This window comes from Rhinoderma darwinii, chromosome 8, assembly GCF_050947455.1.
Source record: "Rhinoderma darwinii isolate aRhiDar2 chromosome 8, aRhiDar2.hap1, whole genome shotgun sequence".
NCBI classification, from domain to species: domain Eukaryota; kingdom Metazoa; phylum Chordata; class Amphibia; order Anura; family Rhinodermatidae; genus Rhinoderma; species Rhinoderma darwinii.
In genome coordinates, this window is record NC_134694.1 from 17,301,547 (window position 1) to 17,329,483 (window position 27,937).

The 27,937-nt window shown below is 42.2% G+C and overlaps 1 protein-coding gene across 5 annotated transcripts in view; it reads left to right on the forward strand.

Annotated features, from left to right (window-relative positions):
- The first annotated feature begins 561 nt into the window (after window positions 1-561).
- The window catches only part of ATP2B3 (ATPase plasma membrane Ca2+ transporting 3), a 172,039-nt gene continuing 144,663 nt past the window's right edge, over window positions 562-27,937 (forward strand). For 4 of the 5 annotated variants that reach the window (XM_075835354.1, XM_075835355.1, XM_075835356.1 and 1 more), the window contains exon 1: window positions 563-757. The gene's annotated coding sequence lies outside the window, so the exon portion shown is untranslated. Of the gene's footprint in view, window positions 758-27,937 lie in introns of all 5 variants that reach the window. The other variant, XM_075835358.1, reaches the window with a different exon arrangement.

Consider the following 27,937-nt stretch of genomic DNA (forward strand, 5'->3'; position numbering starts at 1 on the left):
TCCAGGTTCCAGCGGTGGGAGGGTTAATTTGTCCTTCTAAGTCACCTTCCGCTAAGATGTCTCATTTATCACAATAAGGAGCCTCCCGTCATGCCCTCTTTAGATGAAACCCTCCAAGTTGCATGGTGATGCCCTCCTTTTTGGTCCTTCATCGCTTGTTATTTTTTTTGCTTATTTTATAATGGTCGTGATAGAGGGGATTAAAGGGGGGCTGCTGGAGGGGGACGTAGTCTGGGGGATGCTAATGCTATCAGCGTGAGCTTTGCAGAACACAGAAAAGCTATTGCAGGTAGAATCAGTGATAACACTGTGCCATCACCAATGAAGTGGGCTTGGATTGTACCATTAACCCATATAGGGGGTGACAAAAACAAAAATATTTTTTTTTCCTTACCGCAAACAAATAATATTTTTTTCCTTGCTGCCGTGCTCGGTGTTAACCCTTCACGTCCCCCGTGGTGATCTTGAATGGTGTTTATCTAGCGTAACCTCCTGTTTTGCTTTTAATAGCCCTCCTTGGACCTCCCCCCATCCCTCTCGCTTTCTGCTCTCCTGGGATGCTGAAGTCTGCAGATGGACTACAGCACAGAGTTCTGGCTCCATCCATGAGGCATGTAGTTCTCCAGTATCAGCTGCTGGAACCAATTTTACATCATTTTCCAGCTTTTTCATTTTCTTCCTTTGATTCAGACAAAAGAATAATAAGAAAAGCCTACCCTGGATTCCGGTCTTCCCTCCCTCCTCCTATCATGGCCTGGTAAGATGTTCTATTTATTTATTTTTATTTATTTATTATTATGATTTATTTTTGGATACATTGTTGCCTGTGAGTGTCAATAGAATTACAATGTATCATTTGTGGTAAGCAATGGGGATAGACAAAGTATCTGCTACCTATGAAGGTGCTGGGAGATGTCATTGCTGATGGTTCGCCACTTCTGCATGGTAAATGGCATCTATTACGTAGGCATTATGGAAAGGGCACAAGGGGTATGAGGGTTTCCCAGGTTTGGAGGGTTCTCCACCTGTCTTGGTCACTATAAGGTTTCATTTTCCAGTCCTGACAGAGGTTTCCAGGAGGAGGGAGGGAGGGAGGTTGTGAGAACATGAAACACTTCATCTGCAATGGAGAGAAGAACTTGCAGTCACCAGAGAAGATCATTGTGAGATCTTGTAGTAAGGATGGATGTGTGAGGGAAGAGGGACAATGTGAAGAGTCTCGTACCTGCAGTGCCCTCTCCTCCTGACTCAATAAAGGATGGAGAGGAGGTCACACAACACCCATCCCAATGCAGGGACTGAGGGATGATGATGATGATGCCACACTACTGGCTCACTGCAGATGAACATGGGCTGGAGGAGGCAATGAAGTGTTGGGTGCAGAGAAGAAGGGCACAGGGTACTATATGGAATTGGTGGATTTACCAGGTCCGTGCCCCCCACTCCATGTACCACAGATGATCTATAGCTGCATTGCAATGTCGTGTTTTTTTGTTTTTTTTTCCTTTTTATTCAACTGCAGGGTAGGGGGAGGGATCCTGCTCCAACACTGAAAGCTGCCTGTCCCTAATCCTGATTGGACGGATTGCCCGGAGTGACAGAGGGGTATCTCAGGAAGATGGTGGGAGGGGGCACATGTCTTATTGCACTGATCCAAGGCCTGGTGATTGGGCAGGGCTGGATGTTCTCCTCGCTTCTGGAGACAGGTTGGGATTTGGGGATGTCAACCTGATGTCTGATCCCTTTGACTTTAAAATCTCCTCTATGATATGAGGCCTTATATTTAGTAGGGTCAGCGGCAGATACGCCTGGTCGAGGTCTGTCATAATCTGAAGTCGTCTCCTCTATGGAGATTCACCCCAGAATGACCTTCCCCAGAAACGGATAAGTCCTAGTAAACAACATGAAGGGGCACAGGTGGTGCTGATCTGAACTCTGCATTGCTGGGTTATGGAATCTGCGCCATCTGCATCATCCACCTTTTCACCTTTTTCATGTTCCTTATGAGAGGGGGTGTGACATAGTAGGGTGAAGCTGCCTCTTTATACCACCAGTACCTGTGTGCCAACTTATATATATATTATGCTGTGCCCTATCGTGGCATCATTTGCATGAACACCCTATTGATACATGTACCCCAGTATTTTTAGATTCTCAATGAGTATACAATAATGCCCCCCAAAATACTGGTAGTAGCCTGTCAAGCCCACCGGTTAAGGGACTGGCACATGTATGGAATATACTGTGTAACTTGAAGCATCAGGGTGCCAATGCAGAACCAGGGTCCTCCCCAACCATTGTGTGCTATTTATAATACTGGTGTCCTCCTATGTGGTATGGAGGCATTGGGCCCCATCAGGCACCAGAGCCGGGTGTGACCTCCGCACCCCGTATATTTATGTCCCTGTCCATGTATGTGTGAGAAATTGAATGATTTTGATAAAGATGAAAATTTACTGAGTGGTGCCAGTTTCTATGGTCCATCCTTCTATGGTGCCAGCCCTCTTATGTGCCCTTTCTGCTGATGTGTGGGCATCCATGCATGCTGATTTACAAAGGTATCTAATGGAGTGGCATTGTATCTAATGAAGATCTCTTATAAATAAAGCGGTTTAGACTTTTTGTCCATTAGTTCCATCCGTTAATCCTAATATAAATCCTTATTCTCTTCTGTCAAGGAGCTGAAAATTCTATTTGGTCATTTCTTTGTTGTATCTGTTTCTGGGAAAGCTGGGTGACAACCAATATAGCCATGTTATAGGGCCCACAGGGAATGTCACCCAGCTTTCCTAGACTCATAAATTTGCAATGAATTCCCAACAGGCTTTAGGACCCTAAGAAAGTTTTGTTAGAACCTCATCGGAGCTGCCATGGTGGCCACATTGGTTATCACCCAGCTTTCCTAGAAACAGATTTTACTCAGAAATTGGGATTTTGACATAAGGGCGAACTCATAGCTGTAATTTATTGGCATTTTATGGTGAAATGCTTTGTTAGTACTTCCTTCCATGACATAAAGGGGCAGTCTGTGCCAAAATTGCTGTAGAACTACAGAACCCAGCATGGTCAGATGACTTGTTGGAAGAATAGATTGTATTTGGGTAAAGCTGTTGCCTGTACTGGCCCTAAAAAAATCAATCATTTTCAATTATTAGAAGCCCTTTAATAGTTTTCTGAGAGGCTGTGGACCTGAACTTACTAGAGCTCACAACCACTGGGAGACTCCATTTCTTGCACTGTGGAGGGTGGGGGTGGGGTAGGGGGGTATTAATGAGCGCACTGATGCAGCTTCTATTTGGTGCTGTAAAAATACCTAATTTCTATTATTCACCATCTGGACCATCACTTGCATTCCGTTCATTAATAATGTATAGTTTAGCTACAGAAAAGGACATAGCTAATTTGATCTATCTATCTATCTATCTATCTATTATCTATCTATCTATCTATCTATCTATCTATCTATCTATCTATCTATCTATCTATCTATCTATCTATCTATCTATCTGTCTATCTATCTCTATCTATCTATCTATCTATCTATCTATCTATCTATCTATCTATCTATCTATCTATCTATCTATCTATCTATCTATCTATCTATCTCATATCTATCTATCTATCTCATATCTATCTATCTCATATCTATCTATCTCATATCTATCTATCTATCTATCTATCTATCTATCTATCTATCTATCTATCTATCTATCTATCTATCTATCTATCTATCTATCTATCTATCTATCTATCTATCTATCTATCTATCTATCTCATATCTATCTATCTAATATCTATCTATCTATCTCATATCTATCTATCTATCTATCTATCTATCTATCTATCTATCTATCTATCTATCTATCTATCTATCTATCTATCTATCTATCTAATATCTATCTATCTATCTCATATCTATCTATCTATCTATCTATCTATCTATCTATCTATCTATCTATCTATCTATCTATCTATCTATCTATCTATCTATCTATCTCATATCTATCTATCTCATATCTATCTATCTATCTATCTATCTATCTATCTATCTATCTATCTATCTATCTATCTATCTATCTATCTATCTATCTATCTATCTATCTATCTATCTATCTATCTATCTATCTATCTATCTCATATCTATCCATCTCATATCTATCTATCTCATATCTATCTATCTATCTATCTATCTATCTATCTATCTATCTATCTATCTATCTATCTATCTATCTATCTATCTATCTATCTATCTATCTATCTATCTATCTCATATCTATCCATCTCATATCTATCTATCTATCTATCTATCTATCTATCTATCTATCTATCTATCTATCTATCTATCTATCTATCTATCTATCTATCTATCTATCTATCTATCTATCTATCTATCTACTAACATAGATATCCATAAATGCTGTGGGTCCATACTTTTAACCCATGTGCCTCTGGTTCTATACAAAGCCACACAGAGGTTTCATTGCATGGAGATATTTCCACTAGGAGAATACGGTGCTTCACAAAGGCATCATACAGCGGCACACAGAATGCCTACATCTCTGTACAGGGTCAAAGCACCTTCAAACTTGAAAAACATGCAGTTTTCTATATTACAGTGGACATCATTGCGATTATAAATCTGCCTGAGATAAAAAATAGTAATAAATAAATATATATATATATATATATATATATATATATATATATATATATATATATATATCCTACAAATCTTGCCAGAGGTGGAGATATAGTAAATGTATAAATAATAGTAAAAGAAAACATAAGACACAACAAAAAACACATACTATAGAGAAAAATATAACACAAAACACATAAAACAGGAGAAAATATAAAGTAAAGCAAAACACAAAACGAATAAGTCACACCAGATATCTTACACTTTAGAGAAAAACATTTAAAAAAACAACAAAAAACGCAACAAATACTATAGAGAAACACAAAACACTACAAAAAGCACACAACAAAAAATAGATAAAACACAACAAAATAACTTAGGCCTCATGCATACCACCGTAGCCATGTGCACATGGCCGCGTGCATTATTTTCTATGAGCCTGGACCGCAGAACACGGCCGTAATAAGACATGTCCGTTCTTTTTGCCGTCCAGGCTCCTGGGCCATGCACGGAACGTGGAAACCACGGTCGTGCGCATGGACCCATAGAAATGAATTAGCAGATTTGCGGGTGAATTGCGGCCGCAAAAATACGTTCGTGTGCATGGGGCCTTATAGAGAAAAACGTAACAAAAAGTTGAAGACCACATGGACCTATCGATCTTTTTATGCCATTAATATTCCACGTTTCTATGAGCATGATTGCCACCACGATACCATGCTGCGACTATAGAAATGTAAATGACTATTCAGAAATTCCCATTGACTAACATTAAACATTCGGCTACTGCGGTAACAGTAATGCGTAAAAATGACCCGTGCTTACGTGAACAGATGGCGGCTGCTCGGACTTATGGCCATGATGAAGGCCTCACTGCTGTAAGTTTGTTAACGCTCAGTCTATGGGTAGCCGCGCAGTGACCTGTAGTGAACAGTAAGTGGGCAGTGAGATATTACGTCTCGGCCTGCACTGACTAACAACCGGCTGTCAGCCATGTGTATTTTTTCTTATTATTGACCTTTGACTTTTAACTTCATTTAATTTAACCACAATTGATTACTACTGTCTGATTCTCACTACTGGGAAGGTTCTGTACATACAGTAAAAGTCCTTTAATCCAGCACCAATGGGAATTCATAGCTGCCGGATTATCAAATATTTGGGATTATTGTCCTAAACTACTGATTTTGTGAAATGCCACATTATATGTCAATTTTATACTAGAAACAAATGCCTGATTATCAGACTTTTTGGATTATCGCATGCTGGATAATTGGAATTGTACTCTATATGTCCTTGAGCTGTCCTCTACCCAATAAAAAGTGTATTCAGATGTCTTTAGGTTATATCTGTTTTTCAACACATTACTGCTAATGGCGGCTATTACAGATTGTATTATATTACTAATACTGGTCATTATAGCGATAGGGTTGTCACACGGCTTTCCCAGACTCCTGAATGGCAAATGTACCTAGTTATGAAGGAATAATGGAGCAGGGGATGCAATGTATTATAACGAAGCAAATGTTTACATTCAGGAGTCTGGAAAAGCTGTGTGACTAACCCTATAGGTGCTGTATTAAAGGCCATATTGGATGCCATCCAGACAAGTTAATTAGGGTGAGCTGCAATACCAGACACAGCCTATGGACAGGGGTGGCAGCGCTTCCGGAAGAAAGCAGCCATGTCTTTCTAATCTCATTCGACCCCTGAATGATTTTTGATCTGCAATACCCGATACAGCCTGTGCACAAGAGTGGCGCTGTTTCTGGACAGAAAGCAAGATACATGGTTTATACTCAATTCTCTTGCAGTAAAACTATTGTTTTCTTCATAGGCTATTGTTTTTCAAAAGCGTCTCAGGTATTATGGAGGAGGGGTCATAATACTTGTTTTGCTTAATATACTTAATGAATGGGAGTATTTTCCCCCATATATAACGTATTTAGTTACAGTTATGTATTAGAGTTGAACTATTGGTGGAGGCAATTCATTTTTATGACACAAAAAACTCTAAGCTTTATATATATATATATATATATATATATAAAGGTTGGGGGATAATACTGGGAGAGGAAACTATAGGTCAGGCTCACGTGGGTTCTTATGACTGTAAATTACAATGATATAAAGGGGAAATATCATCAATGTTCATATATCTATGAGCTCAGGGGAAATCGACACTATAGGGGGCGATCACTCATCAACTGAGCCCTCATAGGGCTATTAAGGGAATCATCTATAGAAGACGATTTTAAATAAAGTTTTTGAAGGCAGAACCGGGCTATTTACAGTTATCAGTTCAAATCATTTTAACTTTTTATTGTTTCAAGTTTTTGACTAAATATTAAATACATTTTTATTTGTGTTTTTGATGGCATCAATTGTTAATGATGAAGTGGTGATCTGGATTCTCAATAATAGTCGGTTTTCCGTACAATTAGATTCATAAATTCCATTACTCTTCTTAAAGAAACAGTACACAAAAAAATGTTACAGCTTCTAAATGTGACCCTAAAAGGAGCTTATCATATCATGCCCCTGGATGTCCCCTGGCGTAGTTGAGCATGCATGTGTATGGGGAGTATTCGGGAGATATAGCTGTCGGCCGAATGAGTGTTCAGCCGACAGCTATCTAAGGTGTGTGGCCGCCTTAAAACATGATTTATAGGAAATAAATAACCTTATTAACCTTAGTGTTATCTGCCCTGCCCCTGCTTATTATGGAGGTGTTACCTGTCATTGTAACTCCACCCTCTGATTATAATGAGGTGATTGCTGCCCCTGCCTACAATGCACATAGAACAAGCTGAAAAGTGATCTCTAGAGAACAGGAAGTGTCAGTGCTTAGTGGCCAGTGTGAAAACTACAATATAACTACATTATAAGTACAATATTTCAAGATATTGTTAAATATGGATAGTGATATGGAAGATTGAAAAAACACCACCAAATTGATATTTTATTTTTTTTAAAGTTGATTTAAAGCGATATTCCCACCTTAGACATTTAAAGCATATCCACTGGATATGCCACAGTTTTCTGATATATGTTGGTTCCAGCTCTTAGACCCATACCTATCCTCAGAACGGGGTTAACCTGAGGTGCAGAACGAATAGAGAGATATACAAATGAACAAACCTGGAGTAGATTTATTTTATTTTTGCTGTATTCATTATTTAGCCAAAATGTCTGTCATCACTAAGCTTTGTAATGTGGAACAAGTGACTTGTACTCTATCATTGGGAGACGGTGGTTTACAATAAGGTTTTGGGACTAAAGAAGTTAACGCACTAGTCGCAAACTAGGTTTCAGAAACCCCTGGCGATCATCTATCTCTGGGGAAAGCTCCCTCTGGCCGTTCATTTCCCTTGCACTGGCCATTCAAATAAATGGGCCAGGTATAAATTCTGCAAAATGCATGAGTCAAAAATAAATTCTTTGATTCTGCAAAGCCACTAGATTGTTAAGGAAAGAATCTCATCAGTGATCACCTTCTTTCCACTATGTCATAATCAGGTACAAGTAGATTTGAACACTACTTTTTTTTTGTTTATTTGCTTCCCAAATGCGAAACTAAACAACTTTTATTAAAAATGTCCAACTTATTTTGCTGCTGTACAGTCTGTGTAACTCCTGTACACAGCTGGAGGTACTGATGATTCTGACATATCTGACAGCACACTGCTCATGGCTATGTGGCTCTCTCTGCTCTTCCCCTCCCTTCTCTTAGTGTTAGAGATATTAGCAGGCAGGGGAGGAGGTTGTACATGGCAGATCAGAGTGTGGAGAGTGGGAAAGCATCCAAATGTTCAGTATCAGTGTAGATTGGGAGGAAAGCACACAGGGGGTGAATCACACAGGCTGTGTATCAAAAGAGGAGAGCATCCATGGCAGAATGTTCAGAGATGGAGAATACGTACACTTCTCAGCTTCAGTGTCTGTCAGCACAAGTAATTAGAGATCCCTCATGGGCAGTAGAAGAAGAAAGCAGTACAGGGATGTAGCTGTGCTGATTAATGAGAGATAGTAAAGGCAGCAGCATCCTGGACACACAGACCTCACATCTAGCATGTATTGTTGGGAGGGACACGCCCACATGAGAAAATTCTGAAACTAGGAGCAGGCTGCAAACTGCATATCAGCGGCTCTGAAAATGAATAGAGGAATATAAATTGTAGCCTGAAACCTAGTGCAACTTTTTTTAAATTAAATTCACTCCTTACATATGTAAAAAAAACAAACATTTTTCCATGTCAAAGGTGTCCATAGCCTTTCATTAAGCTATTTAATATGAGAACCCCCAGTTCCCATTTCTATACCCCCGTGAGTGTGACATTGGTGTTCACTGCAGTCAGTGGAGTTGTATGAAGTTAAAAAAGGGTCTGCTTGTTATCCGGAAACAGTGCCACTCTTGTCTGGTATTGCAGCCCAGGCCCTGTCACTTAAACTGACCTATTTTTCAATACATCCCTTTTAATATATTTAATGCCTTTTATGTTTTTTTTCCCCATATGGGTTGTACCATATAGGCTATATGTACCATAGAGGTAGTCTGTAGCCCTTCCCCTTTGGAGGTATTTACCTGCGCAGACCATCCCTCTCTACAGACAGGATTGTAATGGACTAACTTGAGTCCAACATAGGAAATGATGCTGAGAGCCTGCCATCCATCTATACAGTCCTGGTGTCTGCCCCTTTAATTGCATCCTAATCTCTGCTGGACCTCAAAGACCCTGTTGTAGCTAAGGCTTATTACCATGTCCAAGCCAGAGCCTACCAGAGTATCTTCCTGTCATCTGATGGGCCATCTTGATCCTGTCCATAGGCATTGTAGAGCCAAAGGGTCATGTTAACCCTCTCTCTCCTACAAGTGCTGGGAATTGAGACATAATGTACTCATGTGGTGTGTCTATGGAGTATGGTGATATCAACCATCACCAGCAGGGGAGCTATTTTGATTTTCTCCAGGAAGACCTCTCTCCCTCTCCTTTATGAATACCGGCAATATTTTTTATGTACATTCAGGCCCTGGATATGTCTGCTCAGCCCTCTTTTGCATTCTTCTAGCAACTGCAGTAAAGGGAATCATTAACACCAAGTACAATAGGGACAAATGAGAAAGAAAAGGTTCTTTAACAGATATATATTTGAGAAGTGATGACATTGATCAATACACGATGACATCAATGACATTGTACCAAGAGAAGATACGCTGGAAAGCAGAGGATGCAGGTATCAAGTCTTACAAGACCAAAGAGAACATGTTATATCACATCCCAGTAGGATATTACTAAAAGGAAGCAAGCCTCACAAGAATAAGGGTCTAATTCAGACATATCGGAGCGGGCAACGCTCAAATTAGACCTTGTCTGTAGACTCCATTTCCTTTTAGAGGTAGTCTATTGGGATGCTATTTAATCAATGTCTATGTGACTGTGTTATAAGATGATTTAATTATTAAACCTCCCAATGACTTGTCCCTGACACAGAATATCTCAGCTACTAAGTATAATGTAACCACAAAAGCTTTATCGGGGTCACAACAGTCGCACAAAGTGACACTGCAGAGCCCAATGTGTCTAGAGACAGTACATCAAGATTGGTGATCTGAAGGTTTGGCACGGAGCTCTCTTCTCCTCTCAGATTAAGTTGAAATTCCACCTTGAAATTACTTTAACGCTTTGACCAGTACCCACCTGCAATTTTTACTAAATAATAAATTGCCTTGAAGGGATATACCAAAGAAAATTAAAACTTTTTAATCAGCTTTGAACATCAGGGGTGGACACAGATAGCAGACGTTTCTTGTGTAAGAACAGTATATTGGCCCCTTGGTCCTTAAAGGAATTTTCCAACGAGGGACATTTATGACATATCCACAGGATATGTCAAAGATGTCAGATAGATGCAGGTCCCACCTCTGGGATCCCACCTATCTCTAGAACGGGGCCCCCTAAACCCCGTTCTAGCTTTGTCTGCTATCACTGACTCCTTGCCACTTCCTGACTTTATGGTCGGGAGTTAGGAAAACAGCGTAGCTCTCATAGTAGTGAATAGCAGTTATGGAAGCAGCGTTGGATGCGAGCTACACTGTTTCCGTAACTACCATTCAGTTCTATCGGGCTTACGAAGACAGCGTAGCTCTGCGAGCTTATCACCTTCATGGTCGGAAATCAGCCGACACACAAAGAGGTAGAACGGAGGTTTAGGGGATTCTGTTCTAGAGATAGGTGGGATCTCAGAGATGGGGCCCACATCTATCTGACATTTATGACATATCCTGTGGATTTGTCATAAATGTCCCTCGTGGGAAAACCCCTTTAACAGTTCAGCATAGAGCACCCCCCCTATATTTCTCCAACAATCCCCCATTAGTTGTGAGCTATGGAAGTCATGACGCTCGAGCCCTTAAATGAAATCCAATAGATAGTATGAAACTGCTACCTGTTTTTAAAGTGGTAGTGGGCCCCTTACCTACTGGGCCCTTGTTCAGCTGCATAGGTCTTCCCCTGGTTAACATACAGTATTATTTGGGAATATTTTCATATATTTGTCTATAACCATTGTCTACCAGGACATGCTGGAAATTGTAGTTTTGCAATGGCTGGAGAGCCACAGTTTGGAGACCACTGTTCTAATGCAAAATACACAATATTAGTAGATGCTACTAGTTGCACTGTCATGTACAAATCACTTTTCACTCAACGTGGTGGCTGTATATGGGTTTTCCAGGAAAATAACTTTGTTCACTTCCCATACTCTAAAGCCGCTGCCGCCGTGCCCAGGACTAAGCACAGCCCAGTGTATGCATTGACAAGCTGCCAATGGTTGGGGGATAATCCCTCAGTGTCATGATTACTGCAAATGTGTCCTTGCTTATAACTGAGGCTATGAGACTTGGGATTAATCCACGGCTTAGATCATGTGGCTTCTTAGCTCAGCTAGTTATTCACTTATTTAGAGGAAAATAACATTTCCTATATAGCTATATATCGTACTGACAACATTGCCAGTGGCGTACACAGAGAGGGGCCTTATAGCAATGATCAAAATGGGCCCCGCATTAGGGTTTTGTCACCCAGGACAGAAGGGCTTTGTATTCCCCCTTCACAACCTTTCCATGATCCTTGGGCCAAATCCCGACACCCCATTGCTTCAAAACAACACTGTTCCTCTGGGGATGGGAGTCCTGTGTAAGTTCTCACCCAATGGGGCTGATGCAAACCAGAACTGGCCCCTTTCTTCAGGGGCCCCATAGCAGCCACATGGTCTTCCCCTATGGTATGTACAGTCTTACTAATAGAACTCAGAAATACAGGTCCGGATTATATGTAGTGGGCACTGTTACCTTATAGCAATGGGGTCCTGGGTACGAATTCAACCATGGGCAACTTCTACATTTCTATGTTCTCGCTGTGTTTAGGTGGCTTTTCTGATTTCCTGCCATACTCTAGACCAGACATGGGCAAACTACGGCCCGCGGGCCACATACGGCCCGTTAGGCTTTTTAATCCGGCCCGCCGAACTTGTCCAAATCATAGTAAAAGCCTCCTTTTTTTTCCCCTTTCCCTGCAATGCCCACGTTTTCCCAATAGATGGCGCACTCAAAACACATTGACCGTTGTTAACTCCTTAACGCCGAAGGACGGATATATCCGTCCTCAGCAGCTGCTAGTTCGCGCAGGAGGACGGATATATCCGTCCTGTGATGGTGCGGGTACTGCCAGTGTACCCACGCGATCAGCGGCAGGAGCACGGCTGTTATACACAGCCTGGCTCCTGCTGCAACTGCCGGAATCGAAGCGCGCTCCGATTCCGGCAGTTTAACCCATTAAATGCCGCTGTCAATAGTGACAGCGGCATCTAATGTGTTTGACAGAGGGAGGGAGCTCCCTCTGTCACCCGATCGGCGCCCCCGCAAACAAATCGCGGGTCGCCGTCGGGTTTCCATGACAGCCGGGGGTCTAACAAAGACCCCCAGGTCTGTCTTCCGCAACTGCCTGTTTGGCGATGCCGGAGGCATGACCTAACAGGTTGCCTGTCAGTTTTACACTGACAGGCAATAATGCTTTGGTATACTAAGTATACCAAAGCATTATATATGCGATCGGCACATCGCATAGTGAAGTCCCCTGGTGGGACTTAAAAAAAAAATGTCAATCAGTTAAATAAAGTTTGTTGAAAAAAAATAAAATAATTACAGTCAAAATCAAATAAAACTACTTTTTTTGCCCAAAAAGTGGTTTTATTCAGTAAAAGTGTCAAAACAAATAACACATACACATATATGGTATCCCCGCGATCATAACAACTTGACCAATAAAATGAACACATTAATGAAACCGCCGGATGTACGGCGTCCAAAAAACCCGCAAAAAACAACGGCAAAATTCTCTCTTTTCTCCCATTCCCCCCATAAAAAATAAAATAAAAGTTAATCTATAAGTCCTATGTACCCCAAAATAGTACTAATGAAAAGTACGCATTGGCCCGCAAAAATCAAGCCCACATACGGTCACATCGACGGAAAAATAAAAAAATGACGGCTCTTGGAACGCGGCGATGCAAAAACAAGTAATTTTTTTCTAAAAGGCTTTTTATTGTGCAAACGTAGGAAAACATATAAAACCTTTACATATTTGGTATCCTCGTAATCGTGCCGACCCATAGAATAAAGGTAACATGTTATTTATGCTGCATAGTAAAGGGCATAAATTTATAACGTGAAAATTAATGCTGGAATAGCTGCTTATTTTCAATTCTCTCCTAAAATAAAGTTAATAAAAGTTAATCAATATATTGTAAGCATCTAAAAATGGTACAATTACAAAATACAACTTGTCCCGCAAAAAACAAGCCCTTATACGGCTATGTCGACGTAATAAAAAAAAAGTTACGACTCTTGGAATGCGACCATGAAAAAACAAAAAATAATCCTTGGTCATTAACGTGCAAAATGGCCCGGTCATTAAGGGGTTAATGTGGCGCGTATTTCTCTTTATTTCACTTTAATTTTCACTTCGTTTCACGTCACCATTAAGCCCTTCGGTTTTCAAAGAGTACAATATCAGCCGTCACTTTGCCACGAAGCATGCAAACTATGCTAGCAAGCAGTCAACACAAGAACGGGCGGCTACTGCTCAGAGGTTGGCAGCTAATTTACAGAGTCAACAGAACTTTTTTCTTGATAAATCACAGTGCGTATGTTATTTTAATCTATTTACATTTCCTCCTCCCAGTATCTGCGAAATAGTATGTAAATGCCATATCTTGCATATTCCTTGAGACAAATTTATTAACTGATAAGGGCTATTTTTCACATTTGAAAGACAGTTAATAAATTGGGTTGTAGTGTTCTTACTGTGCTATGAGGTTTGCACACACTACATTTAATACTTTAGTATATCCGGCCCAAACACTCCCTCCAAATGCTCCTGGCCCGACCCCTCTGTCAAATTTTAGAACCCATTGTGGCCCGCGAGTCAAAAAGTTTGCCCACCCCTGCTCTAGACACAAACTGACTGCGTAATCGGCCTCATAAGATATTGTCCCTCATTTCTACGTGATATACAGAAATTAAATTGTGAGCCCCACTAGGTACAGGGACTTATGTTAGTGGTTTATACCGGTGTAGAAAACTGTGTAATATGTTGAGTAAATACATATCATAGGGCATTTTATACCTCAATACACAATGTTTCTTATATAGCGCCAAAATATTCCGCGGCACTGTGCAAAGATTGGTATTACTCCATGTCCCTAATTTCCTTATCTCATACGGTAGGGCCAATATAGCTATTAGTTTGTTTTTGGAGTGTAAGAGAAACCAGAGCACCCAGAGTAGGAATATACAAACACCATGAAGATTGTGCTCTTGGATGGATTTGAACCTATGATAACAGTGCCAACCACTGAACCATCCTGCTACCCCAAGCTTTAGGTATGTGTATGTTTCGCACTTCCTGTGTGTAATTGGGATCAAGAATATACAATCATAGTCAGACATATTGTAACGCTGTGGATAGTTATTTTGGTCACCCGGACACCAAACCTGTATGCAAATATACACAGACACTTGCTCATGCCTACTCCTCTCTTCATGCCTATCAATCTTCTGAGCCTTCATAGATCACTAGGCACTTGTATACAGAGTTATTAATGTGATGGTCCACATCTCTAGGTGGTAGGAAATCCAACATCTCCGGTAAGACAATTTTTTATCAAAAATTAACATCTCTGTGGGCGTATTTATCATAGAAGCCCATGAGGCTCCTGGCTACATTCTCTTATTTAGTGGGTGTTAAGTACCTGTGCAGGGAGCCCCGTCATAAAACATTAGCAAGCAAAGAAGTGGGGAGTCAACCCAAGTATCATGGTGCTTGTTCACACCAAATTCTTCACTGCCAAGTGGTTATGGGTCTGGTGATATTAACCAGCACCTGAAAGGGACAACATTTTTGCTCTGCCCCCCCCCCCCCCCCCCCTCATCTCAATGTAATTTTGGAGAAACACCTAGAAATATGCTTTCAATGCCCATAAATATCAATAAAAGGAAAAAAGAAATGGCAGCGCCATATAAGCACCTCTTCGGGAATGGACCCCAATGGTTAAATATTGAAATTCCTCTAAAAAGATGAGTCGTCGTGCCTCACAGAAGTAATATATGCTAATAATTTGTACATATATCTGTACATGGCTTGAGATTGTGAAAAGCACTTCTAGCCAGTAAACCAAATTTACTTCTTGCTTCCACTGTTACCATAGTGAGGCGTACTCGGTGTTGCCATATCAACGCTTTAATAGGGGGATGCTTATAAAAAAAAGTGCATAGTTGAAGCCTGCATTGGTTAAAATGCAGTCCTGCAGTGAGTCTTTTACATAAGTCTACTCATACGTGTAGAAATCTCCTAGGAGATGTGAATTGGAGTGGAACATTAGCCAGCAACAATAATAAATGCCAGTGAGACGGCTCGAATACTCCATGTACTGGCTACGGAGCCTCACAGACCTTCTTGAGTTGAAGAACCCTCTTGTGTGGTCTAGAACTTCATGACTTGCATCATCTAGAACATAATTGTAACTTCTTTCCTTGTATCATTTTAATCTTCTGGATTATGTCTCTCATCATTTCAGAGTTCTTACCTAGTAGACCAGGGAATTCTGCCCAATTAAAATGACTCACATTTAGTCTTAAATATACTAATATATCTACTGGCAATCAGGATTTGCTAGGGTTAGACAACAACTTGTAAAATTACCTTTTAAAGGGACAGTACGAGACGAAAAAATTGCTGCTTTCTTCCAGAAATAGCGCCACTTTTGTCCATGGGCTGTGTCTGGTATTGCAGCTCAGCCCCTGAATGAGCATGAGCTGTAATACCAGACACAGTCAATGGACTATTTTTGAAATCCTATACAATCCCTTTAAGGTACAGTATTTTACAACAATGGAGGGGTCCCTATAGGTCAGGACAAGCTCTGTTGGTGCCCAAGTTGGTCTCCAGTAGGCCCCCCTTCCCCCACTTGGTCTTTGAAGTTCATCATGATAGTTATCATATGTACAATTATTCATTTAACTGTCCTGTTTTGCATCTTTCCCCACCAGTCCCTAGGTTTTTTTTTATACTTACAAAATCACTAATTGGTAAAAAAATATTATTAATTGTTTTTATACATAAATTGCGCCCTCCACTCCTTAATGGAGCCCTAGGCAACTACCTACTCTGCCTGCCTCTCGTCCCGCCCTGGGTCCCACAACTTATGTGCATTGAAATCAATAATGTAATTCTTCACTTTCCCCGTAGTGACATTTCGTGAAAAGTTAGCAGTCAAGGATTGTCAGGGGTCCCAGCATCGACTTTACATAGGGGAACCCCCAATCTGATGCTGTGTTGTCTGAACCAGACTATGTGTTATGTTATCTATGCCGTATCTATGTTGTCTATGCCGTGTCTATGTTGTCTATGCCGTGTCTATGTTGTCTATGACGTGTCTATGTTGTCTATGACGTGTCTATGCTGTCTATGCCATGTCTATGCTGTCTATGCCGTGTCTTTGTTGTCTATGACGTGTCTATGCTGTCTATGACGTGTCTATGTTGTCTATGACGTGTCTATGACGTGTCTATGACGTGTCTATGTTGTCTATGTTGTCTGTGCCGTGTCTATGTTGTCTATGCCGTGTCTATGTTGTCTATGCCGTGTCTATGTTGTCTATGCCGTGTCTATGTTGTCTATGCCGTGTCTATGTTGTCTATCCGTGTCTATGTTGTCTATGACGTGTCTATGTTGTCTATACCGTGACTATGTTGTCTATGAATTGTCCATGTTGTCTATGCCGTGTCTATGTTGTCTATGCCGCATCTATGTTGTCTATGCTGTGTCTATGTTGTCTATTCTCTGTCTATGTTGTCTATGCCGTGTCTATGTTGTCTGTGACGTGTCTATGTTGTCTATGCCGTGTCTATGTTGTCTATGCCGTGTCTATGTTGTCTATGTTGTCAATGCCGTGTCAATGTTGTCAATGCCGTGTCAATGTTGTCAATGCCGTGTCTATGTTGTCTATGCCGTGTCTATGTTGTCTATGCAGTGTCTATGTTGTCAATGCCGTGTCTATGTTGTCTATGCCGTGTCAATGTTGTCAATGCCGTGTCTATGTTGTCTATGCCGTGTCTATGTTGTCTATGCCGTGTCTATGTTGTCTATGCCGTGTCTATGTTGTCTATGCCGTGTCTATGTTGTCAATGCCGTGTCTATGTTGTCAATGCCGTGTCTACGTTGTCTATAATAATAATAATCTTTATTTTTATAGCGCCAACATATTACGCAGCACTTTACAATTTAGAGGGGACATGAAACAAACAATATCAGACATTACATAGTGACAAAGTTCATTTACAATTCAAACCTGGGGAGTGAGGACCCTGCTCGCAAGAGCTTACAATCTATGATGACATAAGGGAGACACAAAGTGTAACAGTGTTTGTTCTGTACAATGGTCCGGCCATTTTTATACACATGCGGTGGTAACATAAAGCTGCATGAGCCGGTCACCAGCCAGTATCCGTGTATGACGGACATGAAGAGAATGAGTGTGAGGGAATCTTATTCTGATGACTAATCTAAAAGGAGGGCCATGGAAAGGAGTCAGATTAGGGAATGTTATAGGCCTGTCTAAATAGATGTGTTTTCAGGGCACGTTTAAAACTGTGGATATTGGGAATTAATCTGATTGTCTGGGGTAGCACATTCCAGAGGACGGGTGCAGTACGAGAGAAATCCTGGAGACGGTAGTGGGAGGTTCGGATTATGGAGGATTTTAATCTAAGGTCGTTGGCAGAACGTAGAGCCCGAGTAGGGTGGTAAACAGAGATGAGGGAGGAGATGTAAGGAGGTGCAGCACTGTGGAGAGCTTTATGGGTGAGAGTAATAAGTTTGAATTTTATTCGGAAGGGGATGGGCAACCAGTGCAGTGACTGGCACAGATTAGAGGCGTTGGTGTAGCGGTTGGTCATAAAGATGAGCCTGGCTGCTGTATTGAGGATGGATTGGAGAGGGGAGAGTTTAGTGAGGGGAAGACCGACTAGTAATGAGTTACAGTAGTCAAGACGAGAGTGAATCAGAGCAACAATGAGAGTTTTGGCGGTTTCCTCCGTAAGAAAAGGGCGGATTCTGGAGATGTTTTTGAGGTGAAAATGACAGGAGCGTGAAAGTGATTGTATGTGAGGAGTAAAGGAAAGATCTGAGTCAAAAATAACCCAGAGACAGCGGGCGTTCTGCTTAGGAGTGATGGTAGTGCCCCACACAGAGATGGAGACATCAGGTTTAGGGAGGTTAGTAGATGGTGGGAACACAAGGAGCTCAGTTTTAGAAAGTTTCAGATAGAGAGAGGACATGATGTTGTCTATGCCGTGTCTATGTTGTCTATGACGCGTCTATGTTGTCTATGACGTGTCTATGTTGTCTATGCCGTGTCTATGTTGTCTATGCAGGGGGGGGGGGGGGGCTTCAGACTATTATATGGATATGTCCCTCGACCTCCACATAAACATGCATGGTTGGCTCAGATGAGCATGCATGTTTTTATTTCATATTCAAAGTTTTTTATTTTTTTTTTTTTTTTTGAAAAACATTTTTTATTGAATATCATATAAACATTTTACAAACAATACAAAACTTTGTATTAACAGAAAGACAGTTACATTTTTCCACTCTCGCAGGAGCATTTATAATGTTACATTTGAGATAATTTCACATATTATCCTTGCAATATTTTGCATATTTTGTCCATCTGCCATGGCCATACTGTGAACGTTGTCAGCCACACCGGTTACATATTTGTTACAGTTCTCCTTTACCCCTGACAAGAGCACAGTGTCCTTTAGCTATGTCTATACACAATTACTACCATCACATCATCATCCAACTTCTATTCTTCTAGTCTGGTCCCCTTCGTTTTTTATTGGTTTTAATACAAACAGCTACAAACACAGTTAGGGAAAATGTGTCCCCACAATAGAGAGAACATGACAAATGAGGGCACCGCCCAAACATGAGGGTGAACATCACATCCTATAGAAAGCGCAAAGCAAAGTACCATAGTAGTCTAAGGAAGCATAAGAGAAAGGAGCATTGCTTAAGAAAGAAAATAAAAGTACAACAGTTCAGCTTCTCATACGTCCTAAAATCCAATGGCAATAGTGGGCGAGCGCAATCACAGGAAGCCGATGACCACATAAGACAGACACAAGAAGGGAAGAAGAAGAAAGAATGGGAAACAAACAAGGGCAAGGGGGAGGGAGGGGTTCATGGTGAACCTGGACTCCGGTTCCGGATTATCATGAGTAAATAAGAAGCAGCTATGCACCTTGCAGAGACATGATTGGAGTAAGCAAATCCCTACACATCTGTATGTAGTCCCCACCCCGAGGAAGTCCCATGGGGGAGGATATGCAGTCTAGCTCAAGTCACCGCATTCGGGTAGGTGGAGGAAGAAAGGAACATAAGCCATGGAGACCAAGTGTCCCTGTATCTGGTAGAAGCAGCCGCAGAATGGGCCAGAAGGTGCTCCATTCGCTGCAATAAGGCAACCTCCTGGAACCACTCATCCAGCAGTGGAGGGACCGCCATTCGCCACCTAAGGGGAATAACTGATTTGGCAGCTTGGAGGGGGTGTCTAAGTAGAGAGCGTTTGTAAATGGGTAATGGCATAGGGAACATGAACAGAAGGATCGCCTCGGGTGAGCTAGGGACCGAGACCCCAGTGACATCTAATATAATTTGTACAAAAACCGCCTCCCAGAAACTCTGTAAGGAGGGACAACTCCACCAAATATGAGACATGTTTCCCCCCCGTTGCCCCACAGCGCCAGCACGTGTCGGGTACAGACGGGTACCATTTATGCTGGGCAGTAGGAACCTAATACCACCTAGAAATATTTTATAGCTAGTTTCCTGAGCTCGTATGGCTATCGAAGCTTTCTGGGAAAGGGAAAAACATTGTCTCCATTGTGCATCGGAGAATGTTGCATTCAATTCTGTCTCCCAAGCCCTGCAGAAGGATGGGAGATGAGGGGATCACTGGGAGAGGAGTATTTTATAGAGCATGGAAATGGCTTGCGCAGGGGACAGGGTGGAGACACATAAGCATTCTAAGTCAGTAAGCGGCCGGTGAAGGTGAGCCTGGCGATTAACAACACTATAGAAATGGGCGTATTCGAATATGTGACGTGGTGAAGGCGTATCAGCTGGGCAGATAGTGGCTAAGGGGAGTAGAGAGGAATCGGAGAGGACCTGAGTGAATTATATGGGATTGGTGGGAGACCTACCCAGGAAGGAAAGACGCACCTCCCCAGCAGGAAAGGCAGGGTTTTCAGTAATAGGGGTCAGTGGACCCAGTGGGTCAACCATTGAGCCCCCCACGCATGTTTTTATTTCAACGGGAAGAGGAAGACAAGCTGCTGCTGGACACTTCTGGTAGTGGTTATCTCCTTGCAGAATAAAGAATACAACATGCCCGATTCTCGTTTCCCCTCAAATCTGCCATCAGGGGGCATTAGAGAGGCCACCATACACATTAACTGATGTGTCTGATATTGGTGGGATTGACCCACATAAATCTAATGAGTATGGGCAGCATTAGATACGCCACAAGTTTTAATATGTGCCATTTGTCAGTGCAGCAGAGCTGAGTTTGTCATCTGGTGCAATATGCTGTACTGGGCTTCCATAGGACTGTGTTTTAAAGAACTGTCCTCATTATTACTATCATTTGCATCTACTCTGACATGATATTGACATGTGGGAAATATAATTCTTCTCCGCTATGTGTTTTTGGATTCCTCGTTATGAATGACTAATTCACTCACTCATGAGTAATAGAAGTCATTTACAGTGAGCATTTGGCCTTGGGAGATAGCACACTACATGCACAAGACATCACCGGATAAATGCTCTATTCCTGGATTCTGTGCATAATACTGAATGTGGAGGATAAAAATGTACGTGAAGCCCGTGATACCCTGAAAAAGACAACTGTCCCCCTATATTACATTCTTGTGAATAGTCGATTTCCTTATTATCTCTCTGTTCATATGGTATTAGGATGAGGGTTTATGTTGTACATACTCAGTGCCTGTAGACAGTGGTTAAAGTATATTAAAGGAGATACACCTTTAAATGAAAGCGTCTCTGACATAGCCTACTATAGGTAAGATAGTGGGAGCATCCCTCCCCCGCCATCAAAATGTCAAACGAGGTGTCAAAATGAGGTGCAATGACACACGCCTCCTCACGGTTCTCCTAGAGGTGCCAAAACGGCTCATGTGAGATCCAAATTTCAGATTGATGCATGTCCTCCTTAGGTCTAGGTAAAGGAGTAACATAAAGTGACCAAGAGAGGTCACTGAAAGGCAGGAGGCATGATTTATACATAGTACTACAGCGGGATATGCATTGAGTTCAAATGCACCTAATAGCCTATTTTTATTACGGTATTTATAGGTACAGTAATAAAAAAAAGGGGGTATCTCACACTGTACAGATAGTTGAAAGAATACATTTCTTTAATTTAAACGGACCAGTTTAGACAATTCCTTTTTATTACAAAGTTCCCATAAATCTTATATGATCACAGTGATCATCTGTGAGCCTGGGAATAAATGTTTTATTTCCCTGCAGTGCCACCACAGGGGAAATTAAGAACTACATGGTACCTAATTGAATTATTGTTGTCTGTGTAATGCAGGACGGTTCTCCAGAGTGAGAGACAATCTTTGTAACCGCTCTCCATTCTGATGATCCTGAACAGCGGATCCCTTTCTATTAATTTAGAGTAAGTATAGGTTTTCTAAATTAGGCAAACCATTTAAATATCATATTTTCCTTCTTGTTACCTCTGATAGTGTCCACAGTTGCCCATCAAATGTACATAATGTATTACCAGATGGCTGGAGGATGGAAGATGTAGGATATAGCCCAGGGGGCCCTGACCATTTTACTGTATCGGGGCCAGATATTTTAATTTGTGGCCTTGATGGCTATATAACTGCTTGTCCACATGGTCAAATCTCGCTACTTATCCACCTTGGTTCCACAATGGACAACAACTGCTATTCCTGTATATCTATGACGTATATTATACCTACATTTATTGGTGTATAGAGACGTGTGCGTGTTTCTCAACTCATCAAAGTTACAATATGAGTCATATGAAATATATGCACAGAACACATAAGCCACGTGAAAATGAGAATAAAGAACAAAATCGCAACAAAGGTCCACAATAAAGTTCTTCACACACAGCCATGCCTCTAATAAGAATAAGCAATTACACAGTAAAAGATTCAAAGACTTCCGCCCACACAACAATTCATTTATATATATAAAAATAGAGGGTGAAAGGACGGAAACGGCATTCGTCTAGTCTCTACACATCTCCACCAAGGAAACCAGGGCCATGAGTGACAATGTTCTGCAGGTACTATGGTGCCTTATACAGCAACGGTGCCTAAAGCTACAATAATCATATTGGGAATCAACTAATAAGCAAACTCCCCAATATTACCTTCATTATTTTAGACATTCCAAGAGGGAATTTATAATAATCATACAGGCTGAGGGTTATTCTGCGAATGCAATGCCGAGATGGGAGCATCATGTTTTTCTTAAATTATGGTTATATTATAGACAGTGGTTTATATTAAAACATATTAAAACTTTTTCTTTACAAATTTTTTGTTTTGGCATGATAGTAATACAGCTTTCAAACACCAGGAGCGGCTGCTAGGGATGAGCAATGTGTGTCCTGTGTGCAGTGAGTGTCCGGATACCTCACAACTTTCAAGTATCGCGAAGAGGGAGAGCCGATGCGGCACGTGTAGCCATGCCTCTAATCCCGCCCAATCACCGCCCATACACACCCGGTTTAGCCCACACAGTATCATGCTCCCATAGTGCCTCCCACACAGCATAATGCCAAATAGCTGCCCCCACGCAGTATAATGCCCTCTAGCTGCCACCATACAGTATAATGCCCCCATAGCTGCCACCATAATGTATAATGCCCCCATAGCTGCCCCCATACAGTATAATGCCCCCATAGCTGCCCCCATACAGTATAATGCCCGTTTAGCTGCCACCATACAGTATTATGCCCCCACAGTTGCCCCAAACAGTATAATGCCCCCATACAGTATAATGCCCCATAGCTGCCCCCATACACTATAATGCCACCTTAGCTGCCCCTATACACTATAATGCCACCTTAGCTGCCACCATACACTATAATGCCCCCTTAGCTGTCACCATACAGTATTATGCCCCTATAGCTGCCCCATACAGCATAATTCCCCTATAGTTTCCCTCATACAGTATAATGCCCCCACTGCTGCCCCATACCAAAGAATGCCCCTATAGCTTCCCCCATACAGTATAATGCCCCCACAGTTGCCCCATACAGAATAATGCCCCTATAGCTTTCCCATACAGTATAATGCCCTCATAGCTGCCACCATACAGTATAATGCACCCTTAGCTGCCCCCATACATTATAATGCCCCACAGCTGCCCCCATACAATATGCCGCCTTAGCTGTCCCTTGTAATGACGGGGTAGGGAGACAGACAGGTGAGCCCTAATCTACCCGCCACTCAGTCCCTGTCTACTTGCAACGACCCGTCCTAGGCGACGGGGTACAACTTGGCGACGGTCCCTACGCTCAGTAAGTGCACGACAGACAAACAGACAAGGGTACACAGAAGCTAGGGAAACGGGGCAGCTGCCTACGGAGACACCGTGAGCAACGAGAGTAGTGAACGAGCCGAGTCAAACCAAGAGTGTACGAGGTACCAAACGCTGAGCAGGAGAGTGGTCAGTAAGCCAAGGTCAATAACAAGCAGAGGATCAGTAGTTCAAGCAGCAGCAGAGCCAGGAAACAAGCAGAGCAGAAAAGAAAACAAAAAGGCAGGTATAAATAGACAGTGGGCGGGAGCTAGCTCCGTCTGGCCAGGCTGTGATAGGCTCTCCCACTCCTAAGCCTGCCATCCTGAGTGGTGGAAGATGGAGTCAGTCTCACAGACATAGGAGCAGGTGCACACTGATTACCCACGGGTGTCGACACAGAAGCTGTGTCTGGCAGATCCTTTACATCCCTAGTGCCAGTGCCCACATATAAAGTGCGAGTGCATACATAGAAAGTGCCACAGTGCCCAAGTATATAGTGCCACACACAGTGCCAATGTACATGGCGCCACAGTCTCCACTGTAGATAGTGCCACAGTGCCCATGTAGATAGTGCCACACACCCCTTGAAGTTAGTGCCACACCCCCCTTGAAGTTAGCACCATTCGGACTCCCTCTAAGGGGTGGCACTCCAGACGGAAACCCTAACGTCACTGTCCATATATGGACAATGATGTCAGGGATTCCCTCTGGGAGCGGAATCCCCGGCCAGAGCATTGCCGACGTGTGCAGAGAGAGTGCAGTGTGACATCAGCATATGAGCAGTTTGAGTGACATATGCAGTGTGACATCACCGAGTGAAGTGTTTGATATGTGTGCAGTGTGAGTGAAAGTGTCATCAGTGTGCGTACAATGTGAGTGACGTGCAGTGAGATTGCACTATGACATCAGTATGTGCAGTGTGAGTGATATGTGAGCAGTTTTAGGCTATGTTCACACAGAGTATTTTGGGGGAGGAATATCTGCCTCAAAATTCCGTTTGGAACTTTGAGGCAGATATTCCTCTCCCTGCACGCCGATTTTCGCGGCAATTATCGCGCCGTTTTTCACCCGCGGCCATTGAGCGCTGCGGGCATAAAACAGCGAGAAATACGCTTTCTCCTGCCTCCCATTGAAGTCAATGGGAGGTCGGAGGCGGAAGCGCCCGAAGATAGGGCATGTCGCTTCTTTTTCCCGCGAGGCAGTTTTACTGCTCGTGGGAAAAAGACGCCGACGCCTCCCATTGAAATCAATGGGAGGCGTTCTCGGGCCGTTTCTGCCGAGTTTTGCGACGCGGTTTCCGCGGCAAAAAACTCGGCAAAATACCCCGTGTGAACATAGCCCAATTGTGACATCAATGTGTGTTAATTGTGAGTGACATGCGCAGCGCGATTGCACTGTGACATCAGTGTGTGCAGTGTAAATGACATAAGTACCGTGTGAGTGACATCAGTGTTATTACAGCTCAGTCATTTGAAACGGAATAGACCGTTTTTTGCTTTAGAACTTGTGTCTAATTATATTTAGTACCGAACGAGTGATTTATTTTAGATGGGTGGTGGTCAATGACCATGGCCTGTCCACCCCATCTCACCACTATCTCCACTGTTCATCTATGTGTTAAAGGGGCTTGTAATAGAATATGAACCTGTAAATGATAAGGTTTAGAAACATGTTGCTGCCACTGCACCGGGACCTCTGGAATTAATTCTAACAAAATAAGTGTTGTAATAATGAGAAAATAAGCAGTGTAGTATGTGACTACAGGAACACGTGTCTCACAACCCTGTTTATCCAGCTCCCCTGGCAGACATCTATAATCTGTTACTTGATAATTAGGGACTAATGATTAGTTATTGTGCTATGATTAGTTTATGCATAATTGCATACATGATGTACCCACTTTTTTCCTCCCACGTATCTTAATTGTTTTACCGTCATGTCTTTGGCAGTTGTGTAAAATTCAAGAACAAATAGTTAAATCTCTCCCCAGATACAAACACCGTCAACACCATGTGACCCCTCTGGGCTCTGCTGAATGGTTGAGAAAGTTCACAGAGGACATTTGGAATCCCCTTTTTTCAAAACTCTAATCTAGTGAGAGGCTGCGGTACCTTCGGCCCACCAGAGCAAATGACTACAAGGGGCCGTCCATCTATATAGAACATGTGCTCATTCACTTGTATTGTATTGTTAAATCACATTTCATCAATAGGGAGCTATGAGTTATTTTCTAAAACAACTATAAAAATAGATCCTAGGGGCAATGACTTGGCTTCATTGTCCGCTTCAATCTGAGTTGACCTTTTCTGGACCTTTTCCTTCTGTTATACAGTATTAGGATTCTATTTTTTGTATCAGCAGGGGCATTACTATAGAGGATGCAGAGGTTGCAGTCACACCAAGACCTTGGAGCTTGGGGCCCATAGTGCTCCTCTTCCCCATATGAGATGACCATTACTTTAAAATAGACATTATAGTTGGGGGCCCTATTACAGATTTTGCATTGGAGCCTAGGAGGTTCAAGTTGAGAAGATCCCCTAGTACGCTGGTGGGCGCATTCAATCCTTCCCTAATTCCCACTCTGGGGAGTGTTTAGTGGGTGCAATTAAGAGCATCTTTAAGACGAAAGAAAAGGGAACAGGTTCACTTTAATTACAATTCTGGAAAAATTTTGACATTATTAATGATTACAGAAGAAAATCAAAAACAAGTTGAAGACTTGGATCTTCAAAGCTCAGTTGCAAAGGATAATTAAAAACTTTTTTGTACTCAAATATGTGTTTTGGAGAGAGCATCAGCATCACAATATACAATAAGTGAACATTAAAAAATCAAGCAACATGGTTAACTAAAGGCCCTATTACACCGGTGCAACGATCGCCGATCAACGAGACAGCTCGTTGATTGGCGCTCCTTTGCTCCTGTCCCAAGAAGCTATGTATGGGGACGAGCGGTCGTTACTCCTTTAGTCTATGAACAGGGAAAAGGGGCAAATGCCCAGGAGCCTTCAACATCCCAGCATCTTGGGCCTTCCACCAAATTCCTACCAGTCTCTGATGATTGGCTTGATAACCCAAGTTCATGTATTAACTCCAGCATGGTTTTCCTGAGCTAGTCCCCCTTCCCTACTTTAAAAAAAAGAAAGTGTTTTCCACACAATGTTTTACACAAGGGCCTCGACAGTCTTTAATCTGGCTCTGGCTGGATTTGTTCCCATTACAGCCCCTCTTTTAATTTTATAAAGTGTCAATCAGACAGGTCAAAAAGTAAGGCTGTCAATTTATATTAGATAACTGTCGCCCGAACGAAAGCTGTTCCTGCCAATCCCCCCAAATGCATATACGTTCAGCTTGTATTCTGAATGGGGAGGAGGCCTAAGAACAAAATAATTGGGCAGTTAGATTTCAACATCTGCAATCTGGGGAGAGTCGGGAGGCCATCATCGGAGGGTTGACTGATCCTGACAAAACTGGCAGATTCGGCCGACATTAATCTAATGTGTTTGGCCACCATTAAGGTGGAGAGAAGGATCGGGCAGTTGGATTTCAACATGTCTGATCTTTTTGTTTTTAGGGAACATAAGCTGCCGCAGAGCTGTCTGGCAGCGGCTTGCTCTCCTCAGCTGAGCGTGTATGGGAGAAACGGGAGGAAAAGCTGATGGCTGAACGAGCGCTCCGCTGACAGTATATAATGTGTATGGCTAGCGTAAATTACACGATGGTCAGACCTCTGTCACCCCCACCATTGGGAAGAACAAAGGGCTCCAAATCTCTGTTCTCAGCTCATCTTTGTTCTCTAGAGAGAAGATAGGGAGCGTTAGGGTAGCTCCTATTCACTGCGAACGGAATCATCGGAAATAGAAAATCAAGGGGGCGGCTGTTTCCGACTGCCATATTTTGACAGCGAAAGGACATGTTTGACCTGCTCTTGGATAAGTCCCCTCTTTTTTTAGCAGTGATGCGGGTCAGGATGCCTAGCAACAATCACTTGAATTCCTTTCTACGATAGCAAATTTTGATTACATGTAACTACATCTACAGAAGTGACCAATGTCAGTTCTGTCTTCTATACAATA